Genomic DNA, 15,557 nt, shown 5'->3' with positions numbered 1-15,557 from the left:
CAGGTGGGAGCCCGGCTCCGCGACGGCGCGTAACTTCGGCGAGCTGGGGCTGTCCGCGCCAGCCTTCTCCGCGGAGAGCGGGAGGAGCCGCAGCGGCGGCGGAGAGCACCAACCGGGGCGTGCTTAGGTGAGGAGCTGCTGGCCCCGCTCCCCTCGCTTCCTCTGGTCGCTCTTGCTGCCGCCTGGCCCGGCGCGGTTCAGCGGGGCCCGCAGGTCGCGATGCGCTGCGGGATCGCAGAGCTGTCCTTGGCTTGAGGTCAGCGGGGAGGGCCGAGGGGCGTGCGCTGCCCCCGCGGGGTGCGCTGCTGCCGCACATCGCTGCGCGGGGAGGAAGGGCTGGGGGCGGCGGGGCTGCGGCGCGGGGGCGCCTTCTCGTCTGCTTCCAATCTCCTCTCTGCGTTTTTGCTTTTGGCCGTGTGGGCTGTTCCATGCCCCCGCTCGTCCCCGCCGTGGGTCGCTTCGGGGGTCCTCGGCCACGGCTCGCCCCTGCCCCGGCGGCGGGGCGGACTTGCCGCCCGCGGCGCGGGATGCGCGGGGCCGGGCGGTGCGGTGCGGGAGTGCCGCAGGCGGGCTACAGCTCTTGCAGGAGCCTGTCACTCAGCTGCCCTTCCCGCCTTTCTGCCCCCCGCGGAAATTCCGCCTGGGCGCTGGGACGCGGCGGCGTCTGCAAAGTTACGGGCGGTGCGCGGCGGGGGCGGGGTGCGGGGGCGCGCAGTGGCCGCGCTGCGCCGCGCAAGCTGGAGCGCGGCCGGGGGAGCATCCGCTGGTAAGCCTAGCCCGTGCTGATGGGCGCTGAAGCCAATTTTTGGGAAGGTTTAACGTAGGCTTGGGGCCAGTCCTGAGGAAGCCGCAAGGTTTTGCGGGCGGGCGGCAGGGTCAGTGCGGCTTTAGCATTAAAAATGTTTAATAGTGGATATTTATGAGGTGTTCTTCCCCCCCCCCCATTTCTCTGCCTTTTCGGACGTTTAAAAAAAACCCCGAACTAGTCAGCTGGCGATATTTACATTTCTGTAGCAACAGCAGCTCATTAGAAAAGTGATACTAGCAGGAAAATTAAAAGTAGTAGAGTAATAGAGACGCGGAGGTGGTTGCGGATAGCGCCGAGGGACCCGTAGTCCCCCGCTCCTCGGCAGCGGGCAGTGGCGTGAGGGGGCCAGGGGTGTTTGGGAGCCTGTGAGAATGCGGGGGGCTGGGAGCGCAGGGTGCAATGCAGAACTGGAAGCGCCGAAACTCTGCATTTTGTGCATAGTTCAATGCTGGGTGGCCATTTTTCTAATTTTTTCCGGACAGGCTGTTAGACCCACAAGATGCTCATTTGGGACTTGAAAAAACACCCCCCCACACTCCACTATCCCTTTGCTAGGGCTGTTCCGATGCTAAACGCTTGCATTTTTGTATTACAAATGGGTGATCCTTCGTCAAGCTTTAAACCTCATTAAGATGTAGCTAACCATTTGTGAGGAGGATTTTTTTCCCCGTCTCTCTGGAGTTTGCTTGCTTGTTTCTCTCTTCTTTCCAGGGAAGGATTTAGTCCCTGGTGTGATGGCTGAAATGGTGGCACGCAATTCAGTGTGCTGCCAGATGCTTACCTTCTTTCAGAGTTTGGGATAGGCTCAGGCAGTATTAAAAGCTTGCTAAGAGGATACTGTTATATAGTTTCCTCCATTTTTGAGTTCTGTTAGAAGCAGTCTAAAAATACTGGATCATCATTTCCCTCATGTGTAACTGCAGGACTTTCCAAGAAACATTCTTAGATATGTGCCTTTTTTTTTTCTCCTTTTAACCTTGCAAATTATTACTTTTGGTGCCTAATAGGGAACTGCTGTGGTATCCTTGTTCTTGTAACTTGGAGGCATCACTATTGATTCTGAATCAAACAGTTTTTAATATCAAATTCTTCTTATGACACAGGGTTGAGTATTTTAACTTGCTGAAGAGATTACCCCCAATGTTCCTAGAAGCATCCAATTGTTGCCAAGCGCCATAAACATTTGCAATTAGTGCAAATCTGTCAAGAAAATGGCCCTTTCTTTGGCTTTTTTTTTTAATTGGGAAACAGATTATCAGTATCTCAGTACTATTCCTGTCCTTCCTGCAGCACCGTTTATTTCAGCATATGACATTTATTTCAGAGGTAAATGTTATAGAAGTCCCTTGCTCAAATATTGGTTGCACATTACTGCCCAGAACTAGCTTAGGAAGGCACTTTACTATCTCACACAACCTTATCTGCCATTCCACAACTTCATAACAAACCCACTGGAACATGAAATGACCTTGGAAAGGTATCTTTCAATCTGACACGAAGCATTCTCTTACGGGTAACAGCATTGCTCCACACAGAGCCGATGTTTTCAAATTGATGCTTCTAAACTGATTTTTTATTTATTTTTTTTTAAGAGGGGAGAGAAATGGGTGGAATATTGAATTTGAAAAGAAAATATTTTTTTAAAAACAAACCCACTCAGCTGAAGTTTGAAGCACCACTCAGCTGAAGAAGGAGGTGTATTAAGAATGTACATATGATAGTGACACTTAAGTCATGGGTGAAAACAAGACTTTAATTTTAATCAAAGGAAAACAGCATTTCCTCTGCCAGTTCTGATTTGCTCATTCATGAGATCTTCAAAAGCCCAAATTATTAGTGGGACTAATTGAAAGCAAGTTGGGTGTGTTAAATGGAGAAAAGAAGTGATGAAGTCTGAAGGAAGCTTTACATTTAATTGTATTGTTCTTGACATCATAATGTGATGCTTCTACATTAAAAATGTTCCATGACCCTCCAGTCCACAAAATACTGCTCCTTTGGAAAGGTTGCAAGAGCTCTTGAGAATTAGCAGCAGTGAAGGGGGAGTTTTACAGCTGTTGAGGGAATTAATGGAGGGGATGCCTGGCCAGTAAGCTAAATGGGATTTTGGCCCAGATGCTGGACTTGACACATCAGGTATTGCAAAAGAGTGATGAATGCTTTCCTGCCCGTGGTGTCTTTACCTCCCATAACGGTGGTGCCTCCTGTTGAGCAGTGCCTGCTCCCAGTCTCCCACCACACTCCAGCCTCAGGAGCTCAGGTTATGAGTGCCACCTGCTGGGTGATGAGCCTCTTTATATTAATTATAGTTAATTTATATATATGTATGTATGCATTTGTATGTGTTTACATACATATACTCTGTTTATGTGTATATTTATTTACATACAGGTGTATGGCTTTTTCATAGATGTTCTTGGATGAACCTACGAAATGTTGCTAAGACCGGAAGTTCCTCACCCTCTGAGGGCTTACCACAGCTTGTGTTCGGTGACACTCAGATATCCCTGAAATATAAAGCCCAAGTGCTAAAGGGGAGATTTTGGTACTGTTGTTGATTAATGTTCCCTTTGCTTTACTGAAGGCAACCGGGAATTTTCAGCTGTATAGCTCATTGCTTGTGATATGGTAAGCTTTCACAGGTGCTTCAATGGTCAGATAGCAGGCTGTGGAGGTAGGGCTGTAGACCTGAAATGGAGGCTGAACAAACCAAACTCATCTTTACGTTATGCATTGCTTAAATGGAAAATCTTCACAGCTTATTTCATAATTTTTCATATTAACTACCATATTTCCAAAAGTTTTATGAGCATCCCATCTTGATACAAAATATCCCTTCTCATTTAGATTAACTGAAGATGCTCAGAATTTGCAGAATGTTCCTGGACAGTTTTTTCCATTTTAAAGAGCACATTTTTTGTATTCACTTTTTTAACGTTTGCATAGAAGAGTAAAAATATAAAAGTTTGATTCTCACCTAGAATTGCTACTGGAGGTGGCATAAAATCTGACATCATTCCCAACAATGTCTTTCCAATTTCCAGTAGTTTGCATCTCTCCTAGACCACTGGAGCGTTGGCTGGAATGCTGTTTAAATACCAGTTTGATTCAGCTGGATCCAGAGTGAAATCAGTTGCAGCACCGAGGCTTGTAGTTGTTCTGTGTTGTACTGACAGTATTAGGGAAGGATGCGTAGCTGTGGGTTTTGGGGTTTTGTTGGACAGCTAACCTCATTACTGCTTTACTGCTTATTTATTTCATGGTGTGCTGGTGCCAGATGAGTCTTTTACCCTGTCTGTGGATTAGGAGTAGGTCCAAGCTGAACTATAAAAGTTTTGAGGAAACTTTCAGGTGCTTTCAGCTGGAAAACCTATATTGATGTACTTTTGTGATAAATGGATAAAACGCTTTGCGTGGTTTTGAAAGCGTATTCCACCGCTTGAGATCTGGACTCTGGAGAGTGCATAACAGTCAGGAATGAGTTGATGGAGCAAAAAGCAAGTAGTGTAATTGTGGAGTTCGTCTTAAAGTGTGATTCTAGCAAAAGAAAAAAAGGTACCTGCCATATCAAGAGAGATTGCAGATAGGCTTTTGAGGAGGGGGACCCAGTAATAATACGTAACTCAAGTTCACTGTCCCTTAAAACGTTCACAGTTAATTTGATGCTTGACAAATTGTGATTTCAGTGTCTGGTGAAGAAGCAATTGACCCTAAAATTGCTGCCTGAAGCTGAACCAATGTTTTCAGTTTCATAACAAGTGTCATGCAAAAATAGAATGTGAAGAGGAACAGGGGGAACGCAAAATGCCTCTGTGGTCTTGCTCTTATGTATCTCTTTGCACCCTGACCCAAGCAGCTGGTGGGTAGTGTAGGCAGTGGATGCTGCTGCAATGCTCAAGGCAATTTAAATCTCATCTGTTTGTCCATCCCATCATAGCATATCATGACTTTTTTTTTTCCCCTGACAAACCTTCTGAGCTGATAATGTGTCAAATTTCAACAATCACACCTTCTCCTCGCTGAGAAATGTATATGCAGTATTGTCAATGGAAATGCTTCTCTCCTGTCTCCTCCCCATTCTAAATAAACTAGTTCAGCAGCTCTTCTGCTCAAATTCTGCCAGCTCTGAGTCATCCATACATTTTTTATTTGTTCCTTTCTCATCTTTTGGCACACCATGTTTCCCGCCATTCCCCCCTACTCAGCATCTGCTTTCCTATGACCCCTTCCTGATAAATTTGTTAATATTAAGCTTGCTTCATGCCACCATCAAAATCTCAATTTCTTTAATATGCAGCCCTGTGTTTACGCAGGTCACTCAGTGGCCTTTGCAGTCCTTGGGAGTATCTTGGAGTCATGTCTGCTCCAGTGAAAATGTCCTCCCAGTAATCTCAGTTTCCCTTGCAGAGGTAAAAGACAGGTAATATCTTGTGGGCAATCCGTCACTACAGTCACGCTGACAGTAGTGGTGCATGGTTGGTGCTCTGGGGAAGGACTGTGGTTCACAAGACTGACAAGAGAAATCAGAAATGAAGGCAAATCCTTTGCAATCTCTTTTCCCTTTCCTCTCCAATATTCTTCATATGAAGGTGTTGGAAAGGCTCCTACTGTAAAAGCAGTCATACAAAAACAGCAACAAAAAAAAAGTTGTTTGCTAGCAAAGTGGTAAATAAATGAGCAATCCCCATCCTTCTTCTGCAGTCTTTCGTGCTGTCTTATTAATGGGCCATGGAGGCAGAGGAGGAGGTAACTCATCAGTTGTTATTCATCGGTGGGGGCTGCAAATGAGTTGATTGTGCCAGTTCCATTTTATTTTTTGACACCAACAGATAAATTTGTCTTCATATGACATGGTTTCTCCAGGGATCAAGTAGAAAATACATCAGGGGCTGTACTGGTGGCTCACTGCCCTTTTAAGCTGCCTTGGGATTTTTGGAGGCCAAAATGCTGCTCTGGCTTTGAGCCCTTTTCTGGTACCAGCAGAAGACATTGAGTTGTGAGGATATCTGTTCCTGAGAACAGCTGGTTTGGACAATTTGGATGGTTGAAACGTGAACTGAGAAGATATCCTACTCCGTTGCAAGGGACTCTGCAATGACCTTTGGCTTTTTGTCATCTCATCAGCCTTGGTGTGATGATCAATCTGATGGTCATAAAGCTGCTGGGAGAAGATGGCAGCATTTTCTTCATTGCCTCCTTTCCTTCCACTGCAGGCTTTGGCACTCTCCTTGCCTGCTGTCTCTATGCTTTGGACCTTGCGCATATCCTGAACTAGCACAGGCAATTGGTTTCTCTAGTCAAAAGGAGAGCACGCCTTTCCCTGCCCTTACATACACACACGGGGTTTGTTTAGGCTAACCCATAGCAATTGGCATTTCATACTGATGTCTTTGAAGTGTTTCCTCTTCAAAGGAATAATAATGGAAAAAACCAACCAAACAGAAAAGCAAAAAAACCAAATGCTAAATTGGTCGAGTGTTTAGGAGCAGTTGCCAAAAGAAATCAATGCTGAGCCTGGGAAAGCTGTAAAATTCTTTCTTGGGTTTTTATTAGTAGGAGAGAAGTGACACACTCTGTGTTTGGTCACTCAGACACTGTTCAAGGTCCACATTAAAAAAAAAAAAGTTATTTCAGCTTGGGTGTTCTTGACAGTTTGCAGATGTGTAACAGTGCATTGATACTCAGCTGTGGGGTAGGCTGCAGGCCCCCTTAATTGCAAAGAATAAATTATTGGTCCCCCATCCTTGACTGAGGATTCTGAAAATGAGCAGTTGCTGTGGCCTGTGGCAGTTTTGCCTCACTTCCTTGCCAAATGTTACATCTCTTCATCAAGGATTTAGAAATGTCATCAGTATGAGAAAATAACATACCTTTTCTGTATGTGATGTTGCCCACCTGTCATAGCCTGATGGGGGAGGTACAATAGAAGGTTTGATTTTTCTTAAAAATACCTTCCCCCCCTCTTAAAAAAGTATTCTTTATGAGGTCAGCCTTGACAGATCTTTATTAGACTGTAATTATTATTCTTTTATGAATATGGCATTGCAGTTGTGTTTATTTCTTTTTAGAGTAAGTTCAGGGTGTGGGTTTATGTTCATGCCATTTAATGACTTATCTGAAACTGTTCTGTAATGCAGACTGTACAGAAAGCAGTAGGTTTGTGTTGCTCATTGAATCTCAAAAGGGTTTTTTTTTCTTCTTTTTCCCTTCATTTTCCCGCTGATTGCTATGACCGTGCTGCAACCATGAACTTCACAAACTGGATGAATGGCTGCCTCCTGGAATATGGATAATTTTGGTGAGTCTGAAAAATGAATTTCACTTATTTCTGTCTGCTTGGGAGAGAGAGGAAGAATGTCATGTATTGGAAGTTGGGTTTGATGAAAGCTAAGGCTGTTCTTGCAGTGCTGGTTTTGTCAAAGCAACAGGCAAAGCTTACTGAATTTCAACTTATTTTTGATTGAGTGGGTTTTTTTCTTATTCTGCTTAATCATTGGCAAAGGTGAAGGAATTAACATGCACTGGATTAATTTGGAATACTGTCATTTTATGAGATTGAGTGTTATTGCCTTTGTAATAATTTTTAAATTACTTTTCTGTAAGACACACTGTGAAGCAACGGCTTAGAACATTTTAATTTTTCTTTTCTGGCTTATTCAGTTGTTTTGCAAGTAGTTAAGACAGAAAATGATTAATTCATTGGATGACTTTTTAGAAAAGCACTGTGTCGTTCTTCTTACTGTTCCTAATACTGGTGTTGCCTGTGGTGTGAACTTTAAGACCTGAAGTGTTGATGGTGTGTTTGCATTAAATATTGTATCAGATTTTTCCATGAAAAGGTCTTCCATTCCAAGTAGTTTCTGGTGAGGTCTCTTTTTTCAGAATAAAATAAAGAAAGCACCAAGCTCTGTCAGGGTCATACGCTTTTCTCATGTGCAGATGGCTGACCTGCAGAATATCCATCTGGGGGTACCTGCTGTTGCTACCTGAGGATGAGGTTTTGGCATTTTGGTGTTTCAGTAAAGATGACTGGACAGCTGCAGGGAAAACATTTGGTTTGAGCATATCAGCCTGGAGATCTGCCCTAGAAGCAAGCATGGTTGGAGGTGGTAGTATTTACTGAGCTTTGTCTGTAGGAGTAAAGCTGCCTCTGAGCACTGATAGGAGGTGGTTGGCAGCTTAGCAGCCTTGGGATTTATCTCTGAGCTATTTAGACCTAGCAGGAGTGACTTGTTACTACTAATAGGCTCAATTAAGGAAAACAACTTGCTTCACCTCTCGCGTTGTGACTACCTCGCTTATGCACAGGCTTAAGTTTTGAGGGAGAAGGCAAATATGATTTGAGCATGGAGCTGGCTGCTTGTCGTGTTCCAGGAAAATGTGAGTGTTCTTGGTGTGGCGATGGCCCGTTCCTGGGTGAGGTGTGGGAGTGAGCGTAGGGTTGGCACTGGCCACTTGCTGACAGATTGCAGCTGGGTTTAGCTGGGGCACACCCCTTGGGGGTGGGGGTTGGCATTGGCTCTCCCTCTCCTTCCTTTTCTGTCTCTCAAGTGTGCACAGTCTGTGTCACCTGCATTCTTGCACTGATGCAAAGAACCTGGGAGTATAAGATGGCTTTTCAACTTCTCAGGCACAGCTTGAGAGATAATTTGAGATAAAGCCTGATATTTTACTTTTGAGCATTTCTGAAGTATTATTGCTTAATCCTTTTTATTGATCCATAGCTTGTGTTGGAAAGCTGTTGTCTCAGGGCAATTTTCAGAGTCCTGGAGGATAATGGCACTAATCACATTTCGTATGACCTTTCAGAACATTTGTTGCACTGCTGCATTTACCTCCTCTCTTAGTTCCAGTTATATGTCTTTTATTTCTCAGTTGCGTGGCTTAGAGGTGCAGTTAAGAAGCCTTCTGCTTGACTGGTACATAGTAATTTGGTGACTGAGAAGCAGAAAGGTCTGTAAGTGGACTGCTGCTTCAGATTGCCATCCTTTGATGTGCTAAGAAGCCTTGATCAGCCTGAGAGAGCAATAGCTTCTGGGCCCAGGAAGTAATGCATATTTACTGTGATGGACACACTACTCAAAACTCTTTGAGTCTGAAAACTAGAAGATTGCATTCCTCATGGCTTTGCTTCAGCATGTATCTTGCTTTTCTGGCCTATTTTGTAATCTACATGAATAATTGGCTCTTGTGTTGCACCTATATAAAGAGATGCTGCTTTGATATCTGGAAATGCAGCACTGAGTGCTGAAGTGCTGCTGTCACCATGGCACATCAGGGGGAAGTTCGATGTGATCACATGGGCAAGCATTTCCACCCAAGTTTTATTCTTAGATTTGTTTTTCGCTTTCACTCTGATTTGGTTATATTTGAATTTTTGGCAAATGCTGCTAGCAAAGTTAAAATTTGAAATAGCAATCTAAATCGAAGAGCAAAGTGTACTTTGCATAAACAGATAAATAGCAGAGCTAAAAGTATAAGGAATTATTTCCTTTCTTTTCACTAGAAGAGTTATGTCATTCCAGTTTCTTCGCAGTGGTGGAAGGCCAAGAGACAGTGGACACCAGTTGAAGTGAGAGAAATTCACTCTGGTTACAAGAAGAAATGTGTTTACCTGAAGGACAGACAGCTGGCTAGGGGCACGGGTTGCCCAGGGAGGCTGTGCAGTCTCCATCCTTGGGATTTTTCAGGACCTGACTGGACAAAGCTCTGAGCAACCAGTTGGATCTCATAGCTGGCCCTACTTGGAGCGGAAGCCTGGATCAGACACCTCTTGATGTCCCTCCTAGCCTGAATTATCTTGTGATCCATTAAAAACCACTTGAATTTAGAAGGACTTTTCTGCTGGGAAAAAGAATAATGCAATAAAGGAAGGGTAAAGTGGCAGGGTCATGTAGGGTGTTGTGATAACAGCAAGGCTGGTGGTGGCTGCTGTAAGACAAGGAGGAATGCAGCATCTGTCCAAGCTCATTCTGGAGTGCTATCTGGAGTGGTTTTAATTGCACAAAGCAATTAAAACCTGACACTTGCTGTATGCTATTTGTATTATGTCAATGCTAGGTATATAGCTAGTTTCCAAAATTTTGGAAATAATCAGTTGAGTTTTGTTTATATTGGTTAACACTGCTCACCTTGTGGGAACAGTCTTCAGGACAGGTAGATTCTTCCTTCAGAAAGCTTCTAGTCTTTGGGGGACTTTTTGTTTAGGTTGCTTTTTTTTTTTTTAAGATTGATCTATGGCTATTTCCAGTCCATCAAAAATCGTGTAGGAGTGCAAAGAGAAGGCAGATTAAAATCTGTGGTTGAGTGGACTGAAAGTGAGTCAGCTCCCCAATGTGAGGTAGTACTTATCCATGGTGACATGAAGCCAAACAGAGCTTCTGTAGAGGGAAGAAGAGAGAAGTGGTCCAGGTACTGAGACAGCCTTGCAGGATGAAATAGGTGAGCCTGTAAAGAGGAGTGTGGATGAGTCCGATGATCATAGCACCTTTGGAGGACCAAAGCACTGCTAATGGTTTAGACAACCCTCCAAGTGTGTTTTTGTCTGTGTTTTCAGGAAGATGGCCTTCAACACTGGAGTCCAGCAACCACTTGAAAACAAACAGAAAATGTACAAAATTCACTGTTAGTAGCATATGCCTTGTGAATGTGCAAATGAATTTGAGTATTTAACCCAATCTCAGTTTTTCCATTGTATTTCTGGGTTTGGTTTTATGCTTGATTTTTGTTTCTCCTGGAAGGGCATCAGTTTAATTTACAGATTGACTTTCCTTCTTTGTGTTTAGAGGCAATACAGGTCAGTATGGAAAGCAATAGTTAGTAACTCCAAAGGGGATTTAAAAGGTTTTTGCTTATTTTTGCCCTTTTTCTACTGCTATTCTGTCTGCTTCCACCCATCCTTGGCAATCACGCTCCAGCTGTGATGGGCTGGGTGAGGTCCCAGCAAGGACACAGTCTTGTCCCTTCCATATTCAGAGTCTGAAAGCCATCAGAATTATTGCTGTGGGAAACTGAAAGCTTTAGATTTTAGCCTTAGCTTTACCTTGTCTGTAACCACTCCGCTCAGGATGTCTGCACAGTGTCTGTCTCCAGAGTTATGTTGGTGTAACTGTTGTAACTTTGTGTCCACTTTTTCTTCAGCATCAGATACTTCACTGGGTAATTTGCCTTTTCTTTTGATTTCTTTTATACATATGCAAAGCCTTTGTATTTGTTCTTTTCTGTGTTTTTCCCACAGATGGTTATCTTCCACTGTTGCATGGGTAATAGTGCTGATGAACAAGTATTTCCTTTGACACATTAAAGCATAGCTGTAAAGAAAATGAAGCAGAGAAAATTACAGTGGCAAAGGTTCCTAAATTATAGTTGTATAGGAAGATTGTGATAAGGAAGTAGTTAAACATTACTATTTAGTCAAACCTGCAACTGTGGCTGGTACTTCGATTGTCTCCTCCTTTTGCTGACACTTAATTTGTGTGGTTGGTCAGATACTCTTCCTGCTAATAAAGTCCCTGTTTTATTGAACTGAAAGCTTGTGGAAGTACATGGGTGTGTTCTCCCAGAGAGTTTTAGGTTAAGTGTCAAACAGTGCTAATTATTTTCAGATTTACTTGTAAAAGAAATGTTAGATGTTTGCTATACCCACTGTTAAAAAAAAACGAAACTAAAACGAACCAATAAAAAACCCCATGACACAAATCAATCTTCCCATCTGGGAGCAGATACGTGTTCAGTTTAAATATATTGGAAAGCAAACATAATGTAATAGGATTGAACCACGATATTCACAGATAGAAGTATTAACGTTTGAGCTGGCTGTGTGCTTGCTGCAGCTGGAAAGCACATTGCTTTTATGGCTGCAGTATGTTTGCTCTAGCTCTGACAAACAGATGTGATCATCGTCCTGTGCGTGCTCTTCAGTGGGGTCAAGCGGTCGCTTGTCAGAGTGATGGTGACTACAAGCCACGATCTCCTAGCAGCAGGTCTCACATTTGAAGAGCTTTGCTTGGTTTCAGAGCATTACAGCAGTAATCTGCAAGACTCCAAAGACCATCTTTCATCCACAAGGATGTGGGACCAAGAAAATGTGCTGTGTAGGTCTTTCACCGAATTAAGGAGTGAGTAGGGCCTTTTAGGAAAACTTGCACTGATCATCCTAGACACTGTGCTTTTCCTTCTGAAAATAGCCATTAGGTAATAGCTTCCTTTGTCTTTCCTCCCAGCCAATTTAGAATGTGCCCTAAGGCAAGGTGGGTTAATTTTGTTTTAGCAGGATGGATCACTGTGAGCAGAAGGTAGTTTTCTGTAGTAAAGCTAACTGTCTTTGTGCTTATCTTAACCTTGATGAAGCTATTACCATAGGTTTGTTAGGAAAAGAGTGAGGTGAAGGCAGTGGCCCGGACTGAGCAAAGGTTAAAGCAATCAGCGATAGCTCTGCTGTCAGCAGAATTGCATTGCTGGGAATCGCGTCTGAGGCTCTGCACAACTTTCTTGTCTGCTCGGCTCTTAGCTGTTCCTGTGAGCATGTCCTTAGACAAGCTAAGGAAGGGCCAAGGGTTGTCAGCCTGCATTTTCTGCCTGCCTTGTGCATTGTGAGGACAGTCCAGAATGTAGCAAAAATACTGCAGGAGTGGCAGTTGTTTGTGGTGGGGCCTAAGATAAACGGATTTATCCAGAACCATGAGGCTGCTCAATTTGGATCTTGGCAACTTGGCTCTATTTTTTTTTTTTCTTTCTCACCAGAATGCTTGTACTGAGGTTTGGTATTGTGGCATCCTATTTTTAACACCAAAGCTCACTTATCTCTAGTTGAACGTGTGGTATGTTTCGTCAGAGAGAAGTGGCATTTTATCAAATGTCATAAATGAGCTTTCATGCTGGAACTAATTCAAGCCAACCACTGAAAAAGGATTATTCCTCTTTAATATAAATTTATATGTACAAAATGATCATAGTTGGAATCAATAGAGTTTATTGTCAAAATGAAGAGATGTCAGACTCAGTCACAGTTCTCAACCCAGCAGTATGTTTATCATATGGTATTACAAAAATCCATATATGCCTAGTTTATCCCAAGTATTGTGGGTCTTTTACACCAAACTAATATATCTGTAGAGGAATATAAATTCTTTTGCAGTTGCGCAGTACTAAAGGCTGTCCTTTTATGCAGAGATATAATTGCTGACCAGTATATCTTTTTGCATTAAGGACAGTCACTGCAGCTGTTTGAGTCTTGTCATGTTTATGCATGACCAGATATTGCAATAGGCTGTAAGAGTTTGCTGCAAGGAAAGCTTTAATTTTTCAGTCTTGGGAAGTGGGCTCCATCTAGTGTTTAAATGAAAGGTTAGACTCCAGTTCCTTTTCTTGAATGCCCTTGCAGCATGCATAAAGGACATAGAGGAGGAATTGTGATAGGCATCACTTTCTCTGATGATTATCTAGAATGAGATGTTTCTCGATACAGTCAGTATGGGAATGGCAACCTGAAATACTTCATCTGTCTTCCATATTCACTTGAAGCTAAAGTAATGCTTTTATGAAATAGCACAGACATAAAAAGAAATTAAACCAGCCTGGCAATGATGTGATCCTGAAATATTTTGTGGTTAGGTCCTATATATACTCTCACAGTATTTGATGTGGCATGTTGGAAACCAGCCTGTTCTATAAAATCAAAATTAGAAAACTAATTGTGGAGGTCTTTTAAGAAGTAATGGATTTTGAAATGGGTATTGGGTATTAATATCCAGTCAACAGAATAGTTTCCAATATGCAATGCTTCTCTAAAGAAGCATATGAGATTCCATCCTTTATTTTTACTGTTTTCTTAGTCTTTCAGCTTTTGTAGTATTTAACCCTCTGCCAAAGGCTATTTAATTTTTTTTTTTTTATTAAAAACGATATCACATTTTGAACTATTTTAAACTAAAATAGAAAAGTATCTGATAGTTAATATCTCATGTCTCCAGTGCCCTGATGATAATGGTGCTGTGCAACAGGACAAGAAGCATCAAGAAGAAAAATGGTTTTTTCATGTATTCAAGGTGGTGTGAATTTATCAAAGCAATTTTTTTCTTTCTTTTTTTTTTTTTTTAATCCAAACAGACTGAGAAAGTTTAAATAAAAGTCTTAAAACTGAATACAGATTTACCTTCTACACTCCAAACTGAAGAAGCAGAGACTCAAAATATTTAGTCGGGAGGGCACAACAGCAGACCTGCAGAGAGGAAAACCTGGGATGTCTGAGAGCTGTTTAATTATTAGTACAGTGGGGTTTTGTCCAGTTGTGTTTTTTCCTCTGGATAAAGGGAGATTTTGGAGGCCACTTAACCAAGCTTTTAGCCTGAGCAATCTGGCACCTTGCAGCATTTTGAGACCAAGAAGGGAAGAGCAGGTAGGCACCATGCCTGGGCTGAGTGTGACTGCTGCCTGAGCTACCAGGCACGCAGGAGCCACTCATGTCTTAGCCCTCCTTGCCTGCACGGGGATGTTGCAGACCTTTGCCACAACTCAAAGGCATGGTGAGGTTGTGTGACTTGACTCCGTGGTTGCTTACACTGAGGGCTGGGACTCAGAGAGCTGCAGAGCTGCCTACCCTTGTGAGATAGAGGAGATCCCCCCACCAAATCCCAAGACAGCTCTTGGCTTATTTTCCACCAGTTTCTGGAGCAGTGTGGAGCAGGGGCTGGGATCCAGGTCTGAGTCATTGGCAAAGAGTCTGTTGTTGCTTCATCTGTAAAATATTTGGCGTCTGGGATTTCCAGTTGACACTTGCGAGCTGAGTGCAGACAAAGTTAATGGGAAACATCTGGTGCCAGGAGGGAGTGGTGAGATGGCTACCTCGGCCATGTGAAAACAGGGAGCTCTTGTGGTGGGGTGCCAGGCTGCTCACATGTCTGCAGTGTGGGGGAAAGGGTCAGGAACGACGGCTGAAGAGGGGAGCCAGGGAAATGGGTGGTGAAATCCTCCTGGACACAGGGTACCACTGCCAAGCCCTGGGCACGGATGGCCCCAGAGCCTCCCAGTGTTGGGCTGTGCTTGTTTCACTTGGCTAAGGAAGGTAGCTGGTGGTTCAGCGGGGGTGCTTAAGTACGTATAAGTATACACGCTTTCTTAACACTTCATAACTTTTTGTTGTCGTTGTTATTGCTTTTGAGACACTGATGTAGTTGGCAACCTCTCATCTTCAGTCCCAGATAGCTGTAAGTTTGGTCTCTCAACCCCACAAGAGATGATAGCATCAGATGGACACCTGGACTTCTTTTACTATTAAATACTGTCTTCTGTAGGAAACAAAAACGTTTCTTTATCTGTTGAATTTTTAAAAAATTTAAAATAGCACACTGCTAAATCCAGTTTACTTTTTTTATGTTACTTAATTTCACATTTCTCCTAGAGTGGACAATGAAAGCAAGCATGTTTTGTGTTACTTGAGGCTTCTGAGTCTTACAGTGGTACAGTAGATCACTAAATATTTTGTGTTGTTTGTTTTTATTAGTTACCCACTTAGAAGCAGTGGTTATACTTCAGTTTCTAAAAAAAATCTGGATATATCTGTTTCCTATAAATCCTAAAAACCCTTTTGTCTCTTCCAACAAAATTAAATTTGATCTGAATCTAAACTGCCGCATCACCTTAAGATGTATTTGTAAAACTGCAGATCAAAAAGGCAAGGCATTATTTTTCTTTTCTGGTGCCTGATAATCCAGAGTCATCAACTCAAACACTGCACTATATACAAATCCCC

The 15,557-nt window shown here is 43.0% G+C and overlaps 1 protein-coding gene across 25 annotated transcripts in view; it reads left to right on the top strand.

The window, feature by feature from the left end:
* The first annotated feature begins 2,779 nt into the window (after window positions 1–2,779).
* The window catches only part of EPB41L3 (erythrocyte membrane protein band 4.1 like 3), a 140,138-nt gene continuing 127,360 nt past the window's right edge, over window positions 2,780–15,557 (top strand). For 7 of the 25 annotated variants that reach the window (XM_017832265.1, XM_017832257.1, XM_017832238.1 and 4 more), the window contains exon 1: window positions 2,782–2,944. The gene's annotated coding sequence lies outside the window, so the exon portion shown is untranslated. Of the gene's footprint in view, window positions 2,945–15,557 lie in introns of all 25 variants that reach the window. The other 18 variants (XM_017832310.1, XM_017832303.1, XM_017832319.1 and 15 more) reach the window with 6 other exon arrangements.

This window comes from Lepidothrix coronata, unplaced genomic scaffold, assembly GCF_001604755.1.
Source record: "Lepidothrix coronata isolate B3197 unplaced genomic scaffold, Lepidothrix_coronata-1.0 Scaffold6, whole genome shotgun sequence".
In the NCBI taxonomy this organism is placed as follows: domain Eukaryota; kingdom Metazoa; phylum Chordata; class Aves; order Passeriformes; family Pipridae; genus Lepidothrix; species Lepidothrix coronata.
This window is presented reverse-complemented; position numbering and strand designations above follow the sequence as displayed.